A 21,075-nucleotide genomic window follows, 5' to 3' on the forward strand; every position below is an offset into this window, starting at 1 on the left:
ACTTGGCATGCAGGGAACGCTAATCCTTTGCTCTGCCCTCCGCTCGCTTGCTCGCTCCCTATTTGTTTGCAGTTATGTAAATAAGCAGAGGACGCTGTTTCAGTTCAATGCACAGAGGTGCCGCCATCCATAAAAGCAGCCTCAACTTGCAAGAGAGAGAGAGAGAGAGAGCTACCCCCCTCGTCTCGCCTTTTCTGGGGGAAGGGAGGTACGGTAATCACTTATCCGAGCATGCTTTCTTTTCTTTTTTAATGGCTCTCTCTCTCTTTCTCTCTCTCTCTCCCCCCTTCTGATGCTCTTTTACATTTTATTTGGTGTGTGGAAGGTGTGAGGATGAGGGGGTAGTCTTATACGTCGAGTATATAACAAACTCTATATTTTGAGTGGAAATGTTGGGGGGTCATCTTATACGCCCAGTCGCCTTATATGCCAGCAAATACAGTAGGTTTTTTTCTTAATCAAGAAACTGAGCTGCTATGGCTTGACAAAGATCCACTAAGTATGAAATGATATTAAGTGCTCTCTAATTCCCTCAACAATTCCAGTAGACAGGGGGGTATTAATTGCCATGTACATCAGACTCCCATTAGCTTACACTGGACTTCCTCAGTATGATTAGGTGGCCAATTGTCTTTTAAAAGGTTTTACAAAACAGGTAATCCTGAATAACCATTAAGAGTATTCAACTGCCAAAAAGAACAGGGCTCCTTTGACATTATTAGTACCATCCAAATAGAGTGCAGCTCTTTCAAGACATTTGCACCTGCCAAAGTGTTCTAGCCTGCAATAGTTTTAAAGGTGCAGAAAGCTCATCCTTCTTAACTCAACTACCGTGTTCTAATCAAATAGTATTCATCCTCCATTCATGTTTTAGTAGGATGGAGTTGACCTTTCAACAAATGGTCAAAGGAAAGCAGCAGTAAATACATGCCTGTCAAATGAGAGGCTCTAATGTGTTTGGGGTAATTAGCTTGAACATATATCATAATAACAAATGTGTTTTCATCATTAGGCAGCAGCCAGCCAAACCTAGCATAGGAAGCCAACTGCCAGGCTTAAATCTCTAGTTATATTTTCTTGCACATATCTGAAATGTGATTTGTTGTTGCTGTATTTCTGGCAATTCTTGACAAGAAGACACCTTTCAGTTGGCCATGCTCTCATCCCTCTTTACCAATTGTATGAAGGAAGGAGTGTTGTACCATCTTAAAGACAAAGGCCACCGGAAAAAAGAACAGGATCAAATGTAATCCTATTGCTTTACTCCTTTGGTGTAACACTTTAGTCTCTTGCTTTCCTTTTCATGAAAGATCCAAATTGTGTAGACTTGGAATATTTGTAGCTTCATGTGGGCATTTTAATGGTAAGTGTTATTACCATATCTTTTGCGACTGGGTGTCCTAATTATTCCCCTTGATATATTATCTTTGATTTCATTGTACTCCAGTGCTTTTCCCAAACTAGCACTCAGAGCCTCATCACTTTAGTGATATGTTTTCTTATTTGTATCCTGAATAGGTATCAAGAGAGAAGCCATCTTAGAGGAAAATGCCTACTAAAACTCATCTTCTGGCACTTTAACTACTTGCATGGGTTAGCTAGCCTCCTTCTCAGACTGATGGTTACTCCAGAGCCTGTTAATTAGTTACCATAGTTTGGTTGTGAATCTGGTATGGGAGTGGGAAACTCCTCACCCCAGAAAATCCCATGGGGACCGTCCTGTGTTTAGTTGGGAAGGTCAGGATGTTATGATTGGTGTCACCTATATAATAGACTATGATAGAGAGAATATTTTGCTTTCTTATTTCCTTCTTCCTTCCACCATCCTTGCTTTCTAATGATACTCTCTGTGTAAACTCTGGAACGTCATACTTCAGCTGTAACATCTATACTTCAGTTGCCATTAAGATAAGTAAGTAGTGCAGTCAGTCGTTGTTATTTTATCTGTGTTATGCTTTTAAGAACTTTAAAAAAATCTTCACTAAAGCTTTTTTTTGCTTCAAGTTCATGGAAGTTACCAGGGAGTCACCTGAACTCACCCAGACCTAAGTGTGGTTACATTACCTCACCAAGGCATGGTCAGCAGCTCCTTAGCCAAGTAATGACAGCTGACATCCTCCAGTTAGATTCCTTCATGCTTTTCTAGTGTGAATATGGGACAACTGGAAAGTACTGATATGGACATATTGTCATGAACAGGCATTCATGCCTGTTTCATTTCCTGAAGACTGGCAAGGCTTAAAACTGTAAATCTGTACTTTGACTCCATGACTCCCCTGCTTTCCCAGCGGGGCACCTCCCCCCTCCGCTTTACCAAACAGTTCTCACGACCTTGCATGGACAGCAAAGACTCAAAAGAAATATAGCTGTAGAGATTAGATTCTGGCCATCTGACCATCTGTGAACTCTGTCACCTTTGGTGCCCTCTGCTCTGCTGCCAAAATGCCTATGTTACCCCTTCCTTATTGAAAGTGCCCTATAGGTACTCTGAGGTGTCTATTGTTCTTTGTAACTGCCAATATCTTTGATCCGGAGGTCTTGGCGATTTTCAGCAATTCTGTAGTTTCTGTTTAATAAAGTTCTTCCTTGGATTTCAACTGCCTGTTGAATTCTGGATATCTCTTTATCACAGACTCTACGGGCTGGGATCAGCCTGATTCCTGACACATATGGTTATAGTACTGTTAGATCCATGAATTCAAAGACCAGGACACTGGGAATTCGTTCAGCTCTTTTTTGTGACTTCAGTCCTAAGGTACAAGAAAGCACAGCTGAACTAGGAAACCAACACAAACCCCAAACTTATATACATAGCAGAACAAAAGGATCTTCCCACTATTGGTCAGTTTCACTTTAAACTGACTGGATCCTGAAGATGGATCTAACCCACACTGACCAGTTGCGTACTCAGGATAGGATTCTGCCTCAGACCCCATGCTCAGTCCTCAGCAAGTCTACAGAAACAAGTACAGTGCCCATCTCATAGAATTATAGAATCATAGAGTTGGAAGGGACCTCATGGATCATCTAGTCCAACCCCCTGCATTATGCAGGACACTCACATCCCAATCGCTCATCTACTGTAACCTGAACCCTTTTGCCTTCATAGAATCAGCCTCTCCGTCAGATGGCTATTTAGCCTCTGTTTAAAAAATTTCCAAAGATGGAGAACCCACCACTTCCTGAGGAAGCCTGTTCCACTAAGAAACTGCTCTGTCAGGAACTTCTTCCCATTTGCCTTTTTAGCCACTGAGTCACTCTGCTGACTCATGTTCAATGTATGATCTACTAAGACTCCTAGATCTTTTTCACACATACTACTACCAAGACAAGTCTCCCCCATCTTATATTGGTGTGTTTGGTTTTTCCTACCTAAATGCAGAACTTTACATTTGTCCCTATTGAATTTCATTTTATTCAGTTTAGCCCACTTCTTGAGCCTATCAAGATCATCCTGTATTCTGTTGCTTTCAGTTGTCCTTGCTACCCCTCCCAGTTTAGTATCATCTGCAAATTTAATAAGTATCCCCTCTAATGCCTCATCCAAATCATTTATAAATATGTTGAACAACACAGGCCCCAGGACAGATCCTTGGGGCACTCCACTTGTCACTCTTTTCCAAGAAGATGCTGAACCATTAACAAGTACCTTCTGGGTACGATTTGTCAACCAGGTATTGATCCACCTGACAGAATTAGGATCCATACCACATTTTACCAACTTGTCAATAAGAATATCATGTGGAACCTTATCAAAAGTTTAACTGAAATCCAGATAAACTATGTCCACAGCATTCCCCTGATCCAGCAAGGTAGTCACTTTCTTGAAAAAAGAGATACGATTGGTCCGACATGACTTGCAAAACCCTTGTTGAGTCTTAGAAATCAGAGCTCTCAGTTCCAGCTGCTCAAGGACCGAGTGTTTGATTATTTGTTCCAAAATTTTGCCAGCTGACAGGTCAATAATTACCCGGATCCTCCTTTTTCCCTTTCTTGAAGATGGGGACAACATTTGCTCGCCTCCATTCATCTGGCACCTCACCTGTTCTCCAAGAAGTGTAAAAAATAATGGACAGAGGTTCAGAGATGACATCTGCCAATTCTGTTAGTACCCTTGGATGCAGTTCATCTGGCCCATTTAATGAAACTAGGTTTTTGTGGACTGCTCCAACATTGATCCTAGGCCACCATTCCCATCTCCCATGTTGTGTTACATTTTTGCCACATTGATCACTATTTTCCTCACAAGAGAAGACTGTGGAGAAATAGGAGTTAAGCAGTTCAGCCCTCACTTCATCATCTGTTATAATTTCATTTTGTTGTCCTCGCAGTGGTCCTATGGTGTCCCTATTCTTTTTCTTGCTTGAAATGTAACTAAAGAAGGCTTTTTTTTGTTATGTTTAGCATTTCTTGCTAGCCTTAGCTCATATTAAGCTTTAGCTTTTCAATTATTGGTTATTTGTTTATACTCATCCTTGGTAATAAGGCCTTCCTTCTCTTTCCTAAATTACTCTTTTTTTATTCTTCAAATCTTTTGACAACTGCTTATGGAGCCAAGTTGGCTTCCTTACGTTCCTTCCATCTTTTCTTCTCAAGGGAATTGTTTGTGATTGAGCTTTCAATATTTCACTTTTAAGTAATTCCCATATCTTTAAGTCTTTCTGACCACGAGATTCTATGCAACATTCCTTTAAGTCTGTGAAAATCAGCTTTCCTGAAGTCCAGTCTATCCATATGACTACGTAAAGGTTTTCTCTTTCCCACAATTGAAAATTCCAAAAGCACACGGTCACTGCTACCAAGCGTGCCAACTACCTCCACCTCATCTACCAGTTCTTCCCTACTGATGAGAATCAAGTCTAAAATAGCATAGCCCCTTCTTCCCCTCTCTGCTTTCTAGGAAACAAAGCTGCCGGCAAGACAAGTTAAGAATTTAATGGAGTTTGCATTTTTAGCAGAGTTGGTCTTCCAATAGATATCTGATCATAAAGAGTTGAAAAATGGGCTAGATTCAGTCAGATTTCCTACCTGTGAAAAAGGAAATAGGATGTCTTCTTTGGCACCAAAAAGGCCATAATGGCAATCATGGGATCTCCATGTACAAAATCCATATTTGATTAAGGCTATTATAAGGATGGGAATTGGATGAGAATTACTGGAACTAGTATTGTTCTCAGAACTAGTATTGTCCTCCATTTCTAGCTCTTATGGTTGAAATCTACTCTCCACAATCAACTGAATCCCCAAACCCGAGTTAAATTCTTGTATTGGCTTAGAACTCCAGAGATGAGACATATTACCTTTTAATTTTTAAGGGTTTTTGGAAAAGTCAGAAAGACGAATGATAAAGAGAATAATAATATTGGTGCTGTGTTGTTCTTAGGGATTCAAGTTGGATCCAGTATTATTTAACATTTTCATTAAATTACTACAAGAGGGAATAAACAGAATTTTAATGGAACTTTGGAGATTTGAGAGGATTTTTGCAAATTATGATCAGGACAGAAGTAATCACTGGGAGATTAGTTATACGGTAGTAATAACAAAAAGTGAAGCTCAATTTGATGTACCTGTTTTATATTACAGATTCAGTTTATACTGGATGCACAGCTGCAGAGACAGCACTGGCTCGGCTGGCAATCAAGTATACAGGCTTGATGCATAAAGCCAAAATAATTCATGAGGCAAGAGAAAGAATGGCTCATAAAGTAGCACCTTTAGCAATGGCAGCTACTTACATCATCCCAAATGCAGAAACATTAGGGCTGGCTAATGGGGTCATACAGATGTATAATGCAGGCTGGAAAAACAAGCAAATAGTTCCCTGGACACTGTCAATGGATGTGTGAAATACTCTAGTAAGCCTCTAAGGCAATTGAGTTCTGGAAAAGAAATTGGAGGGGTTGTTTCCCTTTATAGAAAGAGAGCCTGGTTCAGGTCTCCTGAGGCAGGAATAAATGTCTGTATAGGCACACAATGGAGATGATAAACATTTCCAGCCTATGTAATACTGTGACAAATGGGTGAAGACTATTCTACTGCCCTGCTTGTGTTTTGTTTTTTAAGATATTTAATATGACAGAGATCCACTCCTGAGGCACTAAATGAGCTTTTATAGTATATATACCTTATTGCAGGAAGGATACAGGTGACATGAAGTGCCAACATTAACTGCCACTATCCCTGTATTAGTGTGAGATCCCAAAGACAGAATAATTTGTTGTGTTGTCATACCTGTGCTAAGAATATTATGACAAAGACTCACAGCCCCAATTTTTTAGAACAGTAAGGTAACTGTGGAGTTGCCATATGTGTAGTCTTTCTAAATATGTTTTTTCCTGTGGTCACACAATATGTATTTGGGGAATTCCACTAGTCTGAAATAGTATGACAACACAACAAATGTGTGAATGGATGTGAATGGTTATTGATTTTGTCCTCACTCTATGATGTTTACATAACACTCTCCAACTCCTCCTTTCCCAAATCATTGATTCTATGAAGTTTTAAAGGAAATTATTAAGAATATATGAACAGATACTATAGAACACTGCTGTATATTGAATATGAAAATTATTAATAATGTGTAAAATAAAAGGAGAGTTTCTTTCATGTATTCAATGACACAAAATGATGAATGGGTGGTGAGCATGCTGGCATAAAACAGGTTGATGAATAGAGTAAGGCATAAACTTTCACCAAGGAGTTGAAATGGAGGATTAGAACCATAGGTTTCAGTAGTAGCAAGCCACTTCCTCAGAATCCAGGATGAGGACAGTCTCTTTCAACAGGAAAATGTCAGGTTCAGTGCCCTAGATAAGTCCTCTCTATACTGGTGCATTAACGGACTGGCTATACTGAGCCATTAAGAGTAAGTTACAATAGTACTCCAGGTCAGAGGTCTGAATATCAGCAACATGAATTTAGAGATTATAGTTATCTTGGCATGATAAAAATTTTATCTGATACAATAAAGATCCCTTCCTTGTGCTCAAAATACATAACTCTAGAAATAATTATATATCCTTGAAGAAGAAGAAGAAGAGTTGGTTCTTATATTCTGCTTTTCCCTACCCAAAGGAGGCTCAAAGCGACTTACAGTCGCCTTCCCTTTCCTCTCCCCACAACAGACACCCTATGGGGTGGGTGAGGCTGAGAGAACCTTGATATCACTGCCGGGTCAGAACAGTTTTATCAGTGCTGTGGCCAGCCCAATGTCACCCAGCTGCCTGCATGTGGGGGAGTTCAGAATTGAACCTGGCATGCCAGATTAGAAGTCCTCACTCCTAACCACTACACCAAACTGGCTCTCCAAGTGACATCTTTGTGATCTCTGTGCACTGGAGGGAAATTTGAGCATATGAAGACTTGATCCAGGGAAACTTTTAGAGCTAAACTAAAGATTTGTTTAGACTGATTCCACTCACTAACAGCATTGGCTGGTGACAATATACTCCGAGAAGGTGGAGCCATGCTTCCTACTCTGTTTTTTGACTGCTATAGTAGAAACATCACAAGAAGCTTTACCCACATGAGCTAGGCCCCTTGTTGCTAGAAAATCATTATCTCAAGAACTTTTTGTTGATGAAATATCATCCCTTTCCCCCATATTGTACTGTTTTCACCATCATTATAATTAGTCATTTCTTCTTTTTCCCTATTATGCAGAAGACTACCTTTAAGTGTAGGGAAAAACTAGTTTAATACCAGTAGCTATTCTGAGGTCTTCTTTGCTTAAGTGAACAACAACATGTCAACTCTGCCACAACTTTCTTCAATTTACCAAGCAGACTCATAGGAATCATTTGTCCTATCTCCACCTTCTCCTTAGTTCAGTATTTTGACCCTGGCGGATCCCATAACATGGATAAAGAACAGTAGGTTTTTATACCCTATTTTTCACTACCTTAGGGAATCTGAAAGCAATTTACAATCATCTTTCCCTTCCCCTCCCCATAATAGACACCTTGTGAGGTAAGTGGGTCTGAGAGAATCTGTGACTGGCCAAGGTCACACAGCAGACTTCATGTGGAAGAATGGGGAATCAAACTTGGATCTTCAAATTGCAGTCCACTGATCTTAATGCTGGTTCTCTAGCTCCTTGATACAGGTTGCAATCTCCTCATTTTCACACATACCCAGGATGACCACAACTGGCTGTCATGGAAATATGATACCCACTGTGATAATCTCTCAGCCTACTCTTCATATTAGTCTTCATCCTCCCAATGAAATGCTTCAGAGAGGGACACTCATCCTTTTGAGGAATTATTCATCTGTTTCAGGTCTACCAAATCCTATGTGGCATGGTGACCTGCTAGAGGACTTTGACCCTGCTTCTTGGCCTGTCTTCCTCTCTTCTGAGTACTGCCATCCTCTCCTCAGTTGCCTATATGTAGCTGATGTTTTTTCCTAAAATAATTACTTATTTCCTCCTGCTGTATCATTAGAAGAAGAGAAGAGAAGCTCAGTCCTCTCTCAGCATGCATATTGCTACTACCTGATGCTCTTAGCTCTTTTAAGGTTAGTTTTGGAAGTTTTTCTGGACTGACTTTCCACTGCTCAAATCTACCCTCCACAGATGACCACTTGAAGAACAGTGACTTGTTCATACAAATTAAGACCTGCAAAGGATTGTTTATAGTAGGGAGAGAGAAAAGAGCAAAGGATAGATCATTTTTGTGCAATGGAGTAAACAACAAACAAACCCAGTTCCATTTGACTGGAGCCCTCTTTATTAACAGTAACTTCATTAGAATAAGGAATAACAGTACTTAACTAAGTTGCTTCTAGAGTTCCAGCCAAGGATGTCCTGACCTTCTTCTGCAGATTCTTAGCAGGCTCAGCAGGAAAAAGAAAAGCACTAAATCCCTCTTATTCTCCTACTTGCTCTTGGAAGGATTCTTAAAGAGGCAGTACACAACAAACATGATCTTTTAGCCTATGCTTCTCCATCCTAGTCTTATACCTGAATTGTCTCCTGCTCTCCTGATGCCATTATCCACCCTGTATCCCTACTATCCATCACTGCCTTTCCTCCCATGCAATTCCACTACCCATTCACTTTGTCCCTGTTTCTTAACCACATCCTTGTAGTTATACTCTTGTAGTATAACTCTTGATTTTCCTATTACCTTTCTGTCCCCTTGGCCTTCCTCTGTAGCCTTTTCCTTGACTGTTGGAAAAGGGTAGGGATCAATGATCTGTAATGGGTGAGACTTTGCACTCCACAGCCTCTGTTGTGTTTCCAGTCACCCCCACCTCCCACAATTATTACCTGCAAGAAAGATACCAAGCTGAGTGGACTGCGTATAATTTCATCACACTCATTATAGTAATAGCAGCTCCAGGGACAAATCAAGCCTTGCCCTAACTTCCAGATTGATTCTTCTACAAAAAGAACTGTCCACATTACCATTTTCCATCAAATGTTTATGAGTTCTAATTGGTCTAATATAGCTTGAGTTGAAATTTCCCTACCAAGCCCAGCTCTGTAGAGTAATTCAAACAGCTTCCATACCCACATCACTTTTTCTGGAGATTTCTCTCCCCCTGTTTAGAAATAGTCCTACAAACCAGGATTTACCTCATCTTCTTCAGCCAGTCAAGTTGCATAGCTATCTGCCCCTTTATTTCTCACTTTTTCCAAGCCTTGAAGGGAAAGAATAGTTAGTTTTTAACACTATTGGACACTATCTAGGGTCCACATTTTATTGGTTCCAAACTATCTTATGCAGTGCTCTGGGAGTACTCATTCAGTGCTTCCGTTGATTTCTCCTATTTCTTTGAATAACTGTCTGCCCATATCCCTGGTTCTGGACTAGGAAATCTGACCTTTGTCAGACTTGCACTAATCAGTAACTATAGCCCTGTTTTATACTGTGCCTCTGTACTTTAGTCTCTTGCTTCCTGCATCTTGAATGGTGTATTTTGTGTAGTATATGTGGGGGTGCTTAGAATATGTGACTTCTTTCAGTAGGCCTGGAAGGGTTGGGTATTATATGCTGAATTCTGATAACATTCTGCTTGAGCATGACAAGTCATCTGCTTATATGATTAACTTCAATAAACCCATTTTTCTGTTTTTATTCTTTATAGATTCTCTAAATGACTTCCAAACTTATCAAGGAGGTTTTTCAGCACATCCCTTCACAACCCAGGTTGGAAGCATATTTTCAAGCTAAATTTAAAACTAGACCAGCTTTTAATAAAGAAGCAAAAGATAGAAGAGAATTTCTTCCTTATGCTCAGGATATGAGGATTTGGTCTGAATTACAAAGTGGGTCACATTCATACCAACATATGTTTAATTTAACATTATTCATTCCTTGACCACACTTGGTAAAAAATATTCATGCTGTAGCAAAACAAATCTCATCAAACTCATCAGTAACCTATACTTGGAAATTACATGGCCAAAGCTGCATACGCAGTATGGTCTGAAATGGAAAAACAATGGTCAGATAAAGGGTTAAGGATACCCAGTTCTTCCTGACTGAAAAGGGCCTTTGGACTATACTACCTGAATTTGTATGTAATATCTAATGTGGCTCTTAAGTCATGTTGAAGACATGAAGGGAGTCAAGCACTGCCAACCAGCAACCCAACTGAATGGCCAGGTGACTATAACAGTCCATCCATTTTGTTCCTCCATGCCTTCTCATTGTGTCTTCTTCTCTTCTGGCTGGGGAAACTAAGCAAATTTCCGAATCTGAGTGCCCAAGGTGGGAGGAGATTATGCCCCTTCTATCTCAGGAACCCAGCTGTGGGACACTTCGTTAAAAATAGGCACTGATACATGAGTGCTGCCTGTCGTCATCCAAGATTTAAACAGGTTATTTATTTTTATTATTCAATTTATAAACCACCCCTTCCTAAACACAGTCTCAGGGTGGTTCACATTGCAGAGATCTCTAGTCTGTTTTATATGAAGAGAAAATAAATGATTTTGTATTCAGCATGAGTTAGGAGCTGGAGCATCACAACAATAAATCCACCATTATTCAACCCTTAACTGAGAATTAACTTGGCCTAATAAAGGGGGAAAAAACCCAGGGTAAACAGATAAAGTACAGATTTGTGGGATCTTTGGTTAATCTCCTTAAATCAAGTCCAGCATTTCTCTAGCATCCATCTTTTTGACAGGGGCACAAGCTGTTCCTTGTGGCTGTTAACAGACAGAGGAAATGTCCTTTGCTGCACCGTAGCATGTGAAAACATGTTGCCAAAATGAGAGGTTGTGAACTAATCAGCTTCTCAGTATATTATGCTTCTGATAGGTCAGAGAAGCATTAACACAGTGGACTCAGTTCTCCAAGCATCACTGCAGCCAGACACCAATTGTCCCAAAGGTGCTTGCGTTGACAAGGGGTCTGTGCACTGCTCTTGTGGTGAGCATTTTCACTTAGGAAGCTTGCTGCTTGGGCTTTCAAAGGCAAGCAACAACCTCAAGCAACAACCTCAAAGGCAACTCTTCTGATTGAAAATCTCCACTTTGATAGAAGAGAAAGTCTTTGTGTAAAAGTCCTGTATTCCTCTGGAGTCTTATGGGGCTGATCAATTCTCATTAGATAAAGGTTCTTTGCAAGTAAAAAGGTGAAAGCAAAAATGTATCACGACAAACATGGAAACCAAAGACTGCAAGGACAATAGTGCAACTGTCTCAGAACAAATTAACAGGCAGATATACCAACAGCACTAACATGTTTAGATAAGATGTCAAAATCCACATAGCAAGCGTAGCAATTTTCATTCAGTATAGCCTATCCAAAGCAACAGGGCAAATGCTGGTTGCCAGTTAGATTTGATTTCAACATCACTTTTGGGAAGTATCCAATTAGAAATAGGAGCCTGGAAAATGGGACAGAGAGAGCGAGACCAAGAGAGAGATTAAAGCTACGTCAGTTTTGTCAGGGCACCAATCATAGAATCATAGAATCATAGAGTTGGAAGGGGCCATACAGGCCATCTAGTCCAGCCCCCTGCTCAACGCAGGATTAGCCCTAAGCATCCTAAAGCATCCAAGAAAAGTGTGTATCCAACCTTTGCTTGAAGAAAAATGCATGTTTTATAAAATTTATTGCATTTAGCAAACATAATCTATTTGTAACTGATTGATTGATTCATCAATCCCTTTACAAAGATAGATAGATTGATTTCATTAGTCTCTTTACATTTGACACAAATGCAGTTTCTGGATGGCTTCTTATATCCCTGGAAATCAACTAAATAAAGCATCCCTTTTTCCATGTAGTGACAGCAGTTTGCAGTTCATGATGGTTTGTGTTTCCAGCAAATGAAATTGAAGAAGCTGATAGTGCACAGAAGCTGAAGCTGCAAAGCAGACACCCATTCAATTACTTTCCTCAAAAAGGAAAGGGTGGAAATGCAGAAAGTGGCTAGATAATGAATTTCAAGATTTCTTTTCAAGCTAAATCGAAAGTTAACACATGTCATGACATTAGTCACTTGAGAACCCTCTCAGCTCTGGAAGATGTACAGGAGTGAGATTGCTCTGGTTGTTGGTTCCTCTAGGATTGATATGGGAGCATTTCACTAAAGATGATTTCCTCATAGGTGACCAAGAACGATTGTAACTGACCTACTAGACTTGTACTTTGAATTCTAGAGATACAGACTAGACAGCAGATTAATATGCAGTTCATTGAGAATCAGTGCAGACATTTTTCTGCATTCTAATTTTGTTCATTAGTAATTTCCTGCACATTCTTAATTTGATAATGAAACATGTTCAGATTAATTAATTGTATCAGTAGATGTTTCCTTTTGTTTCATTAGGAAACACACTCCCATTTGTGATTTTTATTCTCTCAACAACTTTGGAGTAGAGGTGTGCAAATTGGCATTTTATATATGCTGATTCAGGTTTTTGGGAGGTATCTGATTCTTTAAAGCCAAAGCTGATTTTCCTATTTGGTTTGGAAACTGAATTACTAAACTTTTGATCTGGCAAGTTTTGGGATTTCCAAATATATTTTTGGCTCTATTATACTCTTGTTGTTGTTGTTGTTAGGTGCAAAGTTGTGTCCAACCCATCGCGACCCCATGGACAATGATCCTCCAGGCCTTCCTGTCCTCTAACATCCCTTGAAGTCCATTTAAGTTTGCACCGACTGCTTCAGTGACTCCATCCAGCCACCTCATTCTCTGTTGTCCATTATACTCTAAGTATTCATTAAAGTCAATGGGAAAGCAACCCAAATCCTATTCAGGGGTCTGGTGTGTGTGTGTGTGTGTGGGGGGGTTGCTATAGAGACACCAAATTTGCAGTTGGAGTCTCTCCTCAAAAGAACTCCATCATTTCAAAAAGATTGGAAATGGGGGTCTGATTCTATGAGCATTTAAAGAAGACCCCCATCTCCCATTGTTTTCTATGAGGGGAAAAATGCAAAGTAGTACAAGCCCAGCAGAATGTCCTAGAGAATCCCTGAAGTGAAAGAAGGGAAGGGGGGGGCATTTTTTTTGCAAGCTCAGGCCAGCAGTAGAACCAGTACAATTTGCCCAGCAGAACCAGTACCACTGTGGCAGTGCCAATCCAAAAGAACTATATTCACACCAGAGAATCTCTAAAGTACTTACTGGGGAAAGGAGGCATTTTTGCAGGGGTGGCAGCACAATACAATGTACTAGAGCCCAGCAGCAGAATCCACCCTAATTGTGCCCAGCAGCAAAACTCAGAGCCAGCCTGCTAGTACCCAGCAGCAGTACAGAGTGGCCCATTGTGGCAAAGACCAGCTCAATACGGCATCACACTGGTTCTGATGCTATATTACAAACTCTTCTGTCCAGTATGGACTCTTCTGTCCAGTATGTCTCGGAAATGTTCATGCATTCCAGTCAAAGTAGTTTGTTCCTGATTTTATGAGTGTTGAGGTCATTCTATTAAAGACTTCTGACACAAGATGGCTGCCATTTCCCTTGTAAGCAGTCCGTCAATAATAGATGTGATCAACAGTTCTTACTTTAAGAGCTATGAGCAAGAATTTTCATTGGACTGATAAGAGCAAACAGTTATTGCCCCTCCTTGCCTTTTTGGTAGCCCTTATTCTGCTGATAGTCCATGCAGCTGTCAGCTGATAGGTGAATAGAACAACTCTCTATCTCACAGCTTCTGTGTCTGCTATTCCTTTTTTCAGTGTTTTGCATGCAGTAGTCCCAGCAGTGGTGGAAGAACTGGGATTTGAGGAAAGGGATTAAGTGCTGGCCAGCAGGCTGGAAAATAGCACTGCCCATCTCAGAGTCCCAAAAGCAACAGCACAGCAAAAGTGGTTGGAGGAAAGGAATGGGGAGGAAAGGACACTGAGAAGAGGAACAACTAGTGAGGAGACAGAGGACATCCTCTACTGGAATGTTTTTAAAGCCCCATAATAAGTAATTAACAGTATTAAATCCCCAGTTTTCCAGCCCGAAGGTTGCAACCCTATTCCTCACCCCTCCCACAGGTGGTCGTAGGGGTCAGGACGTGGCAAATCTACATCCAGCATGTCTCTTCTTCAGTTCTTATGGTTTTTCATAAGATCAGGTCACTTGTCATGTATTGTGGCCACCAGATGGTCAGTGCTGTCTTGCAGTTCCAGAAAGACCACAAAGGCAGAAAGTTTCTCCACCCAATGTGGCTGTTCTACATGGGAAGGAGGCTGCATTTGGTTAATTAGGCCAAAAGTTGTGCAGGACTGATACAAAGCAATAAACTCAGTATGTACCCAAATGTCATAAAAATGATATGTGTTTTTTTTTAACCTGAAAGGCCATAGATATTTTAAAAGTCATATTTAAAATGTGGGAAATGGTTTGTAAATTGGCTGTTCCAGGCTGACGCAGCCAGCGCCGTGCTGTGGGTGTGGAGGGGGAAGGTGCGGGAGGCATGGGAGCTGGTGCATCACTCGGTGTACACATGCAGGTGAGGAGCTCATGCCTGAGTGTGTGTATTGAGTTGCGCTCCAGTGCCTGGCCTCCCCTCCCCCACCTGCGGCATGGCGCTGGCTGCATTGGCCTGGAACGGCCAATTTGACGCCTCCATACACAACCCTACGCTGAGCTGTTTCTGGTTTCCTTGTGCAGTTCCTTAAGAAACTTAAAAAAAAATCCAGGAAAGAGTGAGGAGCCAGTCTACTTCAACAGGGGACTGCCCAAGAATACCTGAAATAGCTGAGAACACTTCCATGGGTTGGCTGTTTTTGCTGTTTTCTGAAAAACCCATTTAAAGTGACTGCAGTCCCTTTAAACAAGATTTGTTAGACCTGCAAACCACAAATGGAATCCATTAATCAGAGAACAAACCCGTTGATTTTGCAGTTTGGTTTGTGGTTCGACCATAAACCAAACTGCCTTTTTGCAGTTCATGCCCATTCCTATTCCCATATGTCTGCAAAATTAAACTGATGAAAAAATCCCCTTCGCCTACACAGTCTGAGAAGACTCTCTTCCTACTTGGCACCAACCTCTAATTATATGCTGCCATATGAAGAGCTGGAGGGTTGGAAAGCTCTGCTAACAAAAGGCTCACCCAAATGGATATGAAGGTGCAAACAGGGGTGAGAGAAAACTAGCAGCTACTATCCAAAAGGTGGGAATTGCTTGAGGAAGACAATGCCAAGCTTCCTCCAAGACTGAGCTGTATTTATACCTTAGTTCCATTAGTAATCTCTAGAGCCTCCTGTTGGTAATTTCATTTGTCAACTGAATGCTCTGGTGGAAGCTGCATAATAGAACTGGCACATGTTAAAGCTTCCAGTATTTATTCTGTTTTCTGATTCATGACAATTTTGCTTATAATTATGTGCGAGAGACAGACTTTATTTTCTCATATAAAGTCTCCCAAAATCAAATTTTGAAAGAGGTTGAGCATCCCAATTTTGTAGACCAATTTTTGTCATCACAGAGCAAGCCAACTGCAAAAAAGAAAAAAGGATATGAAGTTTATTTTATTTCAGACTGAAAGTACATTATTTACCACAGGGAAGTGCACAGTAATTAAAATAAAGGGATATAGGAAAAGGAACAGAAAGAGATCTTTGGCAGAAACAGGCACAGTTTTGAAAACCTCATAAATGAAATAGCAAGCAAGTAATCTGGGCGGTCAAATAATATGCACAAAACAAAATCCCATCAGAGCATCTGTTACAGGCTTCTAAATACATGTTTCAATCTAAATGGTCTAAAATTTCTACTTTTGTAATTCCATTTCCTATATTCCTTGACATATCATATCTGATCCTTTTTCTTGCACTGTAACATTTTTTTAAAAAAATACTAAACACAATACATTGTTTACAAGATCTCTCATATATTTAATTACTTTGTTCTACATCAGAGATGTAGACCTTTTTACAGCTGAGAAACCCCTCAAATATCCTTCAGACTTCAAGAAACCCTGGAAGAGGGATGATCCTGCAGAATATGGTTGGGAAGCAGAGACCCTTTCCTTCCTACCCCCTCCAGGCCCATCATTGACCATTTTGGGAGGGAGTGAAAGGACTGATATGACCCATGCTTAACAAATTTAAAACTATATGAACATTAACTCCCACCCATTCAGGAAACACTTCCAGGGACATCAAGAAACTTTATTGTTTCACAAAACCATGGTTGAGAAAGCCTGTTCTACATCATATTTATTGGAAGGCAAGGAAGCTTGTAGCCAGACGCGGATGTTGGATTTTCGTAGGGCAAACTTTAATAAACTCAGAGACATGATGAGTGTCATAACATGGACAAGAATGCTGGAAGGGAAGGGAGCATGTGAAAGGTGGGCGCTACTCAAACAAGAGCTATTGCATGCTCAATCAATCACTATCCCAAAAAGACGAAAACACTGCAGGAGCTCTAAGAAGCCTATTTGGATGAACAGAGAACTTCAAGAGGAACTAAGAAAGAAAAGGAAAGTGTTCAGGAAATGGAGGGAAGGACAGAGCTCTAACGAAGAGTACCTACAGGTTATTAGGCACTGTAGATCAATCATCAGAAAGGCCAAAGCTGAGAGTGACCTAAGTTTGGCCAGGGAAGCCCATTGTAACAAGAAAAGATTTTTCAGTTATGTGAGGAGCAAACGTAAAATAAAGGAGGCAATAGGCCCACTGTTGGGTGCGGATGGACAAACTCTAATGGAAGATGCAAAGAAAGCAGAAAGGCTTAGCGCCTATTTTGCATAGAATCATAGAATCATAGAATCATAGAGTTGGAAGGGGCCATACAGGCCATCTAGTCCAACCCCCTGCTCAACGCAGGATCAGCCCTAAGCATCCTAAAGCATCCAAGAAAAGTGTGTATCCAACCTTTGCTTGAAGACTGCCAGTGAGGGGAAGCTCACCACCTCCTTAGGCAGCCTATTCCACTGCTGAACTACTCTGACTGTGAAAAACTTTTTCCTGATATCTAGCCTATATCATTGTACTTGAAGTTTAAACCCATTACTGCGTGTCCTCTCCTCTGCAGCCAGCAGAAACAGCATCCTGCCCTCCTCCAAGTGACAACCTTTCAAATACTTAAAGAGGGCTATCATGTCCCCTCTCAACCTCCTTTTCTCCAGGCTGAACATTCCCAAGTCCCTCAACCTATCTTCATAGGGCTTGGTCCCTTGGCCCCAGATCATCTTCGTCGCTCTCCTCTGTACCCTTTCAATTTTATCGACGTCCTTCTTGAAGTGAGGCCTCCAGAACTGCACACAGTACTCCAGGTGTGGTCTGACCAGTGCCGTATACAATGGGACTATGACATCTTGTGATTTTGATGTGATGCCCCTGTTGATACAGCCCAAAATGGCATTTGCCTTTTTTACCGCTGCATCACACTGCCTGCTCATGTTTAGTTTACAGTCCACAAGTACCCCAAGGTCTCGTTCACACACAGTGCTACCTAGAAGCGTATCCCCCATCCAGTAGGCATGCTTTTCATTTTTCTGACCCAGATGCAGAACTTTACACTTATCTTTATTAAATTGCATCTTGTTCTCATTTGCCCATTTTTCCATTGTGTTCAGATCTCGTTGAGCTCTGTCTCTATCTTCCGGAGTATTTGTCAGTCCTCCCAATTTGGTGTCATCTGCAAACTTGATGAGTAGTCCCTCCACCCCCTCATCTAGATCATTAATAAATATGTTAAAAAGTACTGGGCCGAGCACCGAGCCCTGAGGTACCCCGCTACTCACCTATCTCCAGTCTGATGAAACACCATTGACAACAACTCTTTGAGTGCGGTTCTCTAACCAATTCCCTATCCACCTAACTATCTGAAAATCCAGATTGCAGTCCTTCAACTTATCCATCAGAACATCATGGGGAACCTTGTCAAAAGCTTTACTAAAATCCAAGTAAATGACATCAACCGAATTTCCCCGATCCAGCAAACCTGTTACTTGGTCAAAAAAGGAAACCAGGTTGTTCTGGCAGGACCTGTTGGAGACAAATCCATGCTGACTTCCTTGGATCACCAAATTGTCCTCCAGATGTTTGCAGATCGCTCCCTTTAATATCTGCTCCATTATCTTCCCCACAACAGAGGTCAGACTCACTGGTCTGTAGTTTCCCAGGTCATCCTTCCTCCCTTTTTTGAAGTACAGAATAACATTTGCTGGATAGAGAGGTTGTCGAGAGGCATTTAGCTGCACTGGATGAGTTCAAATTCCCTGGGCCGGATGAAATGCACCCGAGAGTGCTCAAAGAACTTTCTGGAGAACTTGCAGAACCCTTGTCCATCATCTTCGGGACCTCTTTAAGGACTGGAGATGTCCCGGAAGACTGGAAGAGAGCAAATGTTATTCCAATCTTCAAAAAAGGGAGGAAGGATGACCTGGGAAACTACAGACCAGTGAGTCTGACCTCTGTTGTGGGGAAGATAATGGAGCATATATTAAAGGGAGTGATCGGCAAACATCTGGAGGACAATTTGGTGATCCAAGGAAGTCAGCATGGATTTGTCTCCAACAGGTCCTGCCAGACCAACCTGGTTTCCTTTTTTGACCAAGTAACAGGTTTGCTGGATCATGGAAATTCGGTTGATGTCATTTACTTGGATTTTAGTAAAGCTTTTGATAAGGTTCCCCATGATGTTCTGATGGATAAATTGAAGGACTGCAATCTGGATTTTCAGATAATTAAGTGTATAGGGAATTGGTTAGCAAACCACACTCAGAGTTGTTGTCAATGGTGTTTCATCAGACTAGAGGGAGGTGAGTAGCGGGGTACCTCAGGGCTCGGTGCTCGGTCCGGTACTTTTTAACATATTTATTAATGATCTAGATGAGGGGGTGGAGGGACTACTCATCAAGTTTGCAGATGACACCAAATTGGGAGGACTGGCAAATACTCCGGAAGATAGAGACAGAGTTCAACGAGATCTGAACACAATGGAAAAATGGGCAAATGAGAACAAGATGCAATTTAATAAAGATAAGTGTAAAGTTCTGCATCTGGGTCAGAAAAATGAAAAGCATGCCTACTGGATGGGGGATACGCTTCTAGGTAACACTGTGTGTGAACGAGACCTTGGACTACTTGTGGATTGTAAACTAAACATGAGCAGGCAGTGTGATGCAGCGGTAAAAAAGGCGAATGCCATTTTGGGCTGTATCAACAGGGGCATTACATCAAAATCACAAGATGTCATAGTCCCATTGTATACGGCACTGGTCAGACCACACCTGGAGTACTGTGTGCAGTTCTGGAGGCCTCACTTCAAGAAGGACGTCGATAAAATTGAAAGGGTACAGAGGAGAGCGACGAAGATGATCTGGGGCCAAGGGACCATGCCCTATGAAGATAGGTTGAGGGACTTGGGAATGTTCAGCCTGGAGAAAAGGAGGTTGAGAGGGGACATGATAGCCCTCTTTAAGTATTTGAGAGGTTGTCACTTGGAGGAGGACAGGATGCTGTTTCCATTGGCTGCAACGATATAGGCTAGATATCAGGAAAAATTTTTTCACAGTCAGAGTAGTTCAGCAGTGGAATAGTATGCCTAAGGCGGTGGTGAACTCCCCCTCACTGGCAGTCCTCAAGCAAAGGTTGGATACACACTTTTCTTGGATGCTTTAGGATGCTTAGGGCTGATCCTGCGTTGAGCAGGGGGTTGGACTAGATGGCCTGTACGGCCCCTACCAACTTTATGATTCTATGATTCTATGTGATTTTTTTTGAATCTCAGTGAGAAAGATCAATTTAAAAATAAATGTATGTTACAATAGCAATATGTCAGATGTTGGGATGATGTGACCAAGCAGTTGGTCAGGAAATTCCTTATTTAGTTGGGTTGTGCTGAATGCTACGGTTTAGCATTACGGATGTTGAGTTAGTAGGTACCATAAATGAGGAAATGTTTGGGCTTCAGTGCAATAGACTAATGGGGCTAGGGAAGAAGAAAATTTGCTCCACAGAGAGCATGTAGTTTATACATTCTCTCTCCAATTTCTGAATTCCTCACTCACGTTGTGGGTAGGTGGATGCCTCAGTTCATTTACAAAGATAACCAGGCAAAATATAATGGAAACTGGATTATATATATTTCTCTCTCTCCATAGGTTGGTTCCTGCTTTTGTGCTAAAGGAGAGAAAGATGATATCACTATGGGTAGTAAGTTATTGATTTGTTTCCGCTGATAGGTTTAAGACTCTTCCTCTAACAATTCCTGTGATTTTTTTTTAATTGTCTGAGATGTAACTAAGAAATGCACAGCATGAGAATTATCAAGAAGGGATTTATTTAGATATTTTTCCATTTGTATGCTGCCCTTCCCTTGAAGTAGCGATCCCCAACCTGTGGGCTGTAGACCACATGTGGTCCTTCGACTACTTGGAGGTGGGCCCCGAAGGATGCCTTCTCCCCCCCCCCCGGCCCTATACAACACACTTTGGGTGTCATTGTCTCCCATCACTCCCAGATGAAACTATCGCAGAGAAACAAGCTCAGGGTTCCCATTGATTTGTCATTGTCATGAGTTAAAATTTCCATGAAAATAAAATGTTCCTTATGTTAATTGTTGTAGCGTGTCTGTATCTTATTTTGAAGGGATGTTTAAACATTACCATAGCGATCAGAGAGCGTTAGGGCAGTGGTTGAAAGTAGA

At 41.2% G+C, this 21,075-nt stretch overlaps 1 long non-coding RNA gene across 1 annotated transcript; it reads left to right on the forward strand.

Moving 5' to 3' along the window:
- The first annotated feature begins 19 nt into the window (after positions 1-19).
- LOC143840928 (uncharacterized) lies at positions 20-13,211 on the forward strand. Its single transcript, XR_013232477.1, has 3 exons — positions 20-208; positions 10,099-10,160; positions 13,034-13,211. It is a non-coding gene; the product is annotated as an uncharacterized LOC143840928 (long non-coding RNA).
- The last annotated feature ends 7,864 nt before the right edge of the window (positions 13,212-21,075 follow it).

This window comes from Paroedura picta, chromosome 7, assembly GCF_049243985.1.
Source record: "Paroedura picta isolate Pp20150507F chromosome 7, Ppicta_v3.0, whole genome shotgun sequence".
Classification (NCBI taxonomy): domain Eukaryota; kingdom Metazoa; phylum Chordata; class Lepidosauria; order Squamata; family Gekkonidae; genus Paroedura; species Paroedura picta.